Source organism: Siniperca chuatsi, linkage group LG9 (genome assembly GCF_020085105.1).
Source record: "Siniperca chuatsi isolate FFG_IHB_CAS linkage group LG9, ASM2008510v1, whole genome shotgun sequence".
NCBI lineage: Eukaryota > Metazoa > Chordata > Actinopteri > Centrarchiformes > Sinipercidae > Siniperca > Siniperca chuatsi.
Window position 1 is genome coordinate 24,782,512 of NC_058050.1, and position 8,411 is coordinate 24,790,922.

Genomic DNA, 8,411 nt, shown 5'->3' on the forward strand with positions numbered 1-8,411 from the left:
TTTTGGACACGGGACACGAACCCCTATGTCCCGTGTGAAAGTCCTGTGTTTTTCGTAGGTATATATAAACAGTATTCGACACAGGGCACCTCTACAGCAGTGATGCCCAACCAGGGGTATTTCTGCAGTTACCAGGGGGTAAGGGGAAAAATTGTGAAGCTCAGTTAATTTGAAAAGATAGAATTTATGATCTGATAATATATATCCACATATTTGTGTTTAGGAGGAAAATCAACATACAAGTAAGATTACAAATTTGACATGGGCATTGACATTTTGACATGTCATAAGAGGAAAAACACCAGTAAAACTAATAACATTAATAGTGTCTCTGTTCCATTTTAAAATTTGTGTGATGCTGATCTTTATAGTTATTGTCACAGTGTCTTCACAAGACATGCCTCAGTTCCTCAGTTCTGAGTTAAGTTGAATAAGACTGCAGAAAGACTTGTTTAGAAAAAAATACACCAAAAAGATACTGTAAATGGTTGAAACAACCAGTTTCTGTCACGCCAAACAGCAGCAGTACAAATGCAAACTTGGCCAAAACTACTAATAAATACCATGAAGCCATCCCATCTATCAAAGGGGTACTTAGGCCCATGTCAAAAAAAACATTTCTACAGGACAGCTCTCAGCATATAAGATCATTTAGACCCTCATTATTTCAGCTGATACTGTGGTGCATATCCACCAAGTACATATTTGGAACTACTGTATCAAATTACCACAAACCAACTGAAATGCTGCTCCAGCTTTTCAAGAACAAATTTGTGGGCAAAACACAGAAAAGATACTCTAAAACTATTATCTGTGATAGTCATTTACAAAAATGTTCTGATATCACTTTGTTTACTTTTTTGTTTGGGCCGGTTCTCCACAGGAATTTAGAAAAATACTTATTGTAATTAAGAAAAAAAATAGCTCCTTCTAATAGTAGTCACAAGATTTAAAGTAAATGTTCCAAATCAATAAGCTGGTGCTAAATATTAACTTGTGAGCTGTATATTGTGCAGAAGGCTTCGAAACAGAACTCCTTAAAGACATTACTCTGTCAGAACCAAATACACTTATAGACTTATTCCGCAGTGTAAGGCGAGCTGCTGTAACAAAGAGTTTCCCTTCGGGGATCAATAAAGTATTTCTGATTCTGATTCTGAACAGTCCAAATATTGGGTGGACGCCCGAGCCGCCTCCATTCGCTGATGCAGACAGTGAGATGTGGTTGAAAGCCTTGAAAAAAACTAGTGAGTGGACCTTTGAGTTGAGATTGAGTTTGTGTGAGTGGTTTCAAGTAGATTCAATGCTGTGTGTTTTTCTCAAACACATTTTAAACAGAAGGGTGTCCATACAACCTAGAAAGAGATTATGTCACTGAATTACTGTATTTTTAGAAGGTCTGTCATTACAAGTGCATTCTGATTCTTGACACACAATAGCAAACTGTTGTTGTCTTTGACTTGTCAGGCTTCAGAATCATTTTACACCCTGTTTGGAACTTTAAATACAACGCTATCAGCTGCTTCAGAAGTTTTGAAAGAGTTGAAATGAAGACGCAGCACACACACACCAATCAGCTGTGTTTTGAATGTCAAATTTGACTGAAATACTTTTTTAAACAGCTGCTAGCTCTCCTGTTAGGAAATACACTCAGTTGCCAGTTTATTAGGTACACCTAACTAAAACGAATGCAGTCTAAGACAACAACCCTGCAATAAATCCTATATGTTCATGAAGGCTATAGTGTTCAGTTTTTGTTGAAACTCATATATATATTTATTAATATTATTGAGGGTAGGCTGACTAAGATAAACATCTCTCTTTAACAGCACCACAAACTACACCCTCCAAAATGACTATACACCTCTCTAAAACTGTTTCAACAAAAACTGTATTTTAACCCGCATGAAGGGAGGATTTATTGCAAGAATTGTATTAGACTGCATTAGTTTTAGCTAGGTGGACCTAATAAACTGACAACTGGGTGTATGCTGTCTGAACATTTTTAAGATATAGGCTTTTGGAGATATAGGCTTTTGGAATTTGCAACACTGAAACACTACTGGTATCAGTGTCGACATTCCAAAGCCTTCCTTTCCTAATTATTGTGGAAGTCAAGATGTAGAATGGAAACCAGATATTAAGCAATATGCAATTGAGCACAATAGCCTTTTAACCTTTAACCTTTAACCCAAGGATATGTTGTGCTCATAGTCTCTCAGATTGTCCTCCAGCGGAAGTCTCTTTTTCACTCTACCTGCTATCTTAAAGTCATTGTTTGCCATGCCCACTGAAACCTGAACCTAATAAAAGACCCCAAAGACAGTAACCTGTAATCTGTACTTCAGTAAGTGTTGGCCCTATCCTCCTCCAGCTCCTGTAAGTCACAGTACAGAGACCATGGAAATAATGGAAATCAGGGATGTCACCTCAGTTATGCAATCTTACTTTTCCTAACACATTTGGGCTCTTCAGCTCCATCACTCTTTAGACTATTTACAGCAGACATTTTGACATGTCATAAGAGGAAAAACACCAGTAAAACAAATAACATTAATAGTGTCTCTGTTCCATTTAAAAAGGCCTATAACTCCACACTGCTGTGGTGCAACACATTTCTTGAGGAGAATCTTAGACAGGTCATCATTCAGAAAACCTGTGACCACAATCACCAGTTCAGTGCCAAAATTCAAACACGACCGCACTCTACAGAGGCAGGGAAGCTGACTGGTCAAAAAAAGGGATTGTGTGTTTCAGAATTGTTTATATTTACTGTTAAAAAAAAATCCCCAAATACAGCAGGCTTCTGATAATGCTGTGATATCCCTGGAGCATGCAACTGCCTCTCTTTCATGAAAAGTTGTTAGCCACTGGGAGAGATTAGCATTTTACTGCAGTGGATTGGTTGTCTGCACCGCATCAGTCCAGACAACTTTTCTCATCCATTAGTGTATTACGAAAACAAGACACATTGGAGAGACAAAGATGCATGTGCTGGTGAGATAAGCGCACGCACAGGGCTTAGGAACACCTAACCTTCACAGTTGCAATAAACAATAACATGTGACTTAAGAGGATTTACATAAGATGAGAGGAGTAATCAGAGGGAGTGAAAAACCAATGAGGCAGCAATGGCATCTCCTCAAAAGTCTGTGTTGCTGAATGAGAAAAGTTGCCATTCCGCTGGATTTAGAGGAAGGCTGTTGTTATCATTTTATTTCCTCTACCAGCACTACAAACCAACACAGATGTCAGTTTTTCGACTGCATTCAAATTCAGTGAGCACAGCTGAGTGTTGACATGGTAAAACTCTGGCATTAGAAGGGCATAGCATGCACACAAAGTGACATAAGATAATGCTCAGGCAGATTATCAGTTCTCTCTGCTCAGACAGAAAGAGGCTTGTTTACTGTGTTTGTGCTAAACATGACACATCATACTGCAGTGTGTTAGAGATGCAACAGATCTGAAAAGGAGAAAAAAAGACAGATTATAAATATTTCGTTTTGTCATTTCTCTGGCTGTCTTAATTATTTTCTTTTGGTGAACCAGAGGAGGGCTTTCTAGGGAATGAAATAATTCCTTGTTTCTCCTTTTTCATCTCTTATCTAATTAGATTTCATTTAAATCTAATCTTGTCTTGTAGTCAAACTAAAAGGCATTTTTAAAGAAAAATGCACAGAACACATGTCTGTACAAGCAGGCAATTTTGTGGTAATTCAATACTGTGAAAGGAACTCAAGGTGGCTCAGTGGAACTACTTGGAAAACCAGATGACCTGCATTACTGTAGGTTTTATTAGCCTATGAACACAGTCTTTATTTCCTCCAACTCACTACACAACCAATAACAACCCCAACCAACCAACTTTCTGACAGACATGAAGCAGCAGGTGAAGCTGAGAAAACCTACATTCAGGCAGCACCCTGACAGTCGGCACTGGTGCTCCTCTCCCTTTACACCAACGACTACACCTCCGGGGACCCCTCTGTCAAACTCCTGATGCAGTGCTAACTGGCCTCATCCAGCAACTGGCCTGCTGGTCCAATCACAACAACCTAGATCTGAACATGCTCAAAATTGTGGAGATGATAGTGGACTTCAGGAGATTGCCTGCCCCACCCCGCCCCACACCATCCACACCTGGCACAATGGAGTTGGTTTGAACTAAGGCTTCTGGTTTCTGGGATCCATAATCTTTCAGCGCTTGAAGTGGGAGACGATCAAAAAGAAAAAGCCCAGCAGCAGATGTACTTCCTGTGCCAGCGGAGGAAGTTCAACCAGGAGCTATTGGTACTGTTCTACTCACCAATCACTGTACACACATCAGTCACAGTCTTGTTTTGACCAGCACCAAAAAGGACAGGTAGGTCTGCTTAAAGATCAACAGAGCCACGCTGCTCACCCTCCTGGACTTGTACATCTGTCGAGTCAGGAAACAGGCAGGGAAATGCAGCACAGACCCCTCCCACCCAGGAACTTATTTGATCGTCTTTGGCATGCGCTACAAGGGACTACACTACAAAACAGTCAGACACAAGAACAGTAATTCTACAGGGCACAACACACTGATGAGTAATTCACTCATCCATGTGGATGTGTTGCTACAGTTTCTGAACAATAACCAGTAATTACCATGCAGTTATTAATTTTACAGATTTGTATATCTATACTAATATCTGTACACATGTCACCTATACAAAATATCCTCTTATTGTAAATGTTATGCCACTGTCATTCACAATGCAGGCTTTATACTGTGTATACATATGCAGTATGTCTCTGTGTGCAATAGCTATACAGCCACCTGTACATTTAATTTATTGTATCACTCTAAATGTATACAGTAATTATCCAGTGTTCTTTGCACTAATATGCACTCTTTGTCTGCAGATATTTATTGTCTCTCTTTATTTCTATACCTTTGTGCCCATTTTAACTATTTATGTTATTATATATTTATATACCTATTTACCAATTTTTAAAAAAGTCTTCTGTAAGGTTGTTTTTAGCAGTGCAGTATGTGTGAGCCAATACCTTAATCTGGTCCTGATTCTGATTCAGAATATTTCTGCACATAAACGAATGACTCAGGACTGCATTACCACTAATTGTAGCCCAGATGGCAGTGTTCTCCTCAGGTTGAAATGGAAATGTGACCTGCAGTTCTGACTGTTGAAATATTTTATTGTACAAAAAGAAAATGTTCAACACAATTACCGGTATGTAATATGTTGGTATAGAAAAATAATGCTATAATAAGATCTTTGTATGATCTAATATGGTGATAAATGTTTTATAAAACAAAATGTAAGTACACAGCTAGTATGGGGTGAAGACATTTTTGGAATATATGTGTTATTATTCATACATCTCAGATATTTGTGTAATATTGGGAATGGCTTCAGAGAGCGAATAGATTATGTGTTATGTTAACCAAAAATCTGAAATAGTAGATACATTACAGTGTTACGTATGGCATCAACTGAATGATGTATTTAGTGGTAATTTGCAGCCTTAAATTAAAAAAATAAATATCCATGTAATAAGGATTCAAAATAGACATAAAGTGATGTAAGATTCCCTGACACTTGGCCTACGAAGACACTAGGAAGTCTGCAGCTACTTCAAAACATTTGTCAGTCACATTGTTGCAGCTCAAGCATCACAAGGCAGCTGTTAAGCAGACTCTAAAAATGTTAAGCTTCCAACAATGGGAGGCAGAAAATGTGAAGGGAAACAATTAAATTACGCCTTGCATGAAGTTTGCTTTTCATTTTGTGAGGCAAATTTAGTGCCATGGTTAATCATTATGCTGTTGAACACGATTTGCAAAAATATTCAAGAGCTTTATGTGCCTCAGTGCCCCTTCTGTATTGAAAAATAATGGGCCTCTATCCAATTAAAAACTGCATTAAATCTCTAAAGTATTACATGCACTTTACTGGTATCTCTCTGATTAGGCTTTTCTGCATGTGCAGATGCTGACAGCACACTGAGAACGGGAGCTTTGACTGACTGCTCCCTTTTAAATCTAGTTCAGGAGTTCAGGATTGTCATGGATACAGAAGGTGCATGCATGCATTTACGCTGAAAAATGAAATATTTCTCATCAAAAATCTTAAATCTGGGAGAAGTCTCTGATGGAGGGAGATCATTTCAAACTAAAGCACATGAAAAAGTCATAAGACTCAAAAGGAAAATCTGTTTCATTACTTCTGACTCAACATTTGATCATGCTCCGCTATTTCAACTGCATTTTTCTTAGAATTCAGTTTCAGGTTGTTGTAGATCTTTCTCTAAAATAGTTAAGCAAAATGTCTGAGATGATGCTGAATGTGTCCACATTGTGATATGTGCTGGGACTTAATAATAACAGGAAGAGCTTTTTGTACTCATAACAGCACTTATGTTTTGATTCAAGCATTGATAGGCAGTGATTCATTGTTCTGCAACAGAGGCACCAGTCCAACATGTGAATGGATGATTTATGTGACCATCTGTTTTGTTTTGATCATAATTTGATTATCTCTTTTTGTGTGATCACTTTCGCTGTCAAGACCCATTTGGTTACACACATGCACGCAGACACACACACACACACACACACACACACATACACACACTGTACACTCACACATCCCTCACATGTACATGCACACACCCACACACATGCGCAACAGAACTTTGGAATAATTGAGCTGCCTCTCGATCACTGTCTCAAACCCACAGTCCACATTCACACCCTCATTCTTTTAAAAACTGACCAAATTATGATTACAAGTAACAAGCAGGATAGTTGCACAACCGACTCACTCCCACTATCTATTTGTGTTAATTAAAAGATTTGCAACTACATGTGTCTGCAGATAATCAAAATGTCTTCTGCAGCAGCACTCCCAGATGCATCGGCACTCCAGAGCTCATTTGCTTGCTGCGATCTCATGTTTGTTTAGAATTAATCAATCTACCCACAATTGAGTTAATTAATTAGTGTTTTAATGCTACTCTTTATAATTGCAGTCAGATGAGTCTGCAGACAAAGCAATCACATTAATGCAAATACAACAGATAATTGTTATCCAAACTTCCTCAGCAGCAGCAGGGGAGAGCTCTTCCTGTACTGTAGAGCTCGTCCTGGGTCGCCCTGAAGAAACACTAGATGGCACCATTGAGCAGAGTTTCTCCTCGCTGTCCTCTTGTCACTTCCTGGATATTGTTCAATTAACTGTCCTATACTGTCCTCACTGGGGTGGGTGTACATTTGCATTGAGGGATAGATGACACAAGGGTCCTCGTGATACCCTCACTTGTAGATGAATGTCTATTAAGTGTTGCGGCGATGAAATAAAAAGGTCACTGTTTCCAACAAGTGCAACCTACAGTACATCCTGTTTAAAAAGTGATATTTGCATGTATCTAGTGTAAATCAAAGGGAACGCTTTCTGTGTCTCCTCGCTCCCCAGATAATGTTTAATTTGGTTTTTCACAAGAGGTATCAACAGCATGACCTTAGAGGCTTCTTTCACTAAATGTCAGAGTCTGTGTTCTTTTCAGGAACATTTTCCACAAAAGGTTGCCCAGTGTTTAAAGCATCTTTTACACACTCTCACTGCATCCATATAAGAATACATTCTAACAACGCTTACTTCATGCAGGCAGGTCAGCGTTTATCTCTGCTGGATATAAAAGAGTACAATAATTAAACGTATTTAAATAATGCACGTTCAATGTTTAGGAATTCTGCCAAAAAAAAAAAATAGTCCACGTTTTCTTTCATTTTAGCAACAGAGAAAAAGTTTGCAACATTGCTTTGTTTGCATCGCTACTCCTTAAAACTTTCCATCATTCCAATTTTATTCACAGCATCTTCATCATCATTAGCATCACCATCATCACCATCATTAACCGCAGCTCATTTTGAATTGCATGGCTTTGTAGAGTACATTTTTGTTTACCCAGTTCCTGGTGTTTTTCAGGAATATGCTTGTATCACTCAGCAGCCTCTCAGCAAGAGCCATTATTCCCTCATCTCTTTAGTTTATCTCCTCTGATGATCTGCTCAGATAGATATGACAGCTGAATAAATATGCAAACGTAGTGCGCAGCTCCACACTTCACCACAGAATTTCTATTATGCTCTCAGATTTAGAGACGAACAGTATATTGAGATAACAATGGGACTCTTTGGGGATTTGGATGAATGGGGGGGGTTCTTCTTTATCATCTTCTGATAAACTACGGATATCAGCCGAAAAAATCAAGACACTTCTTGCTCATTCGCTTTGACTAATTAAATCTTTTCACAAATCTGCTGTTGATACTTGTTCAGAATCTTTGAATATCAGAGAATAAAATGGGATTCATAAAATGAGCACACTTTCATTAATTAACTTAGTCAGCAGTGTCTG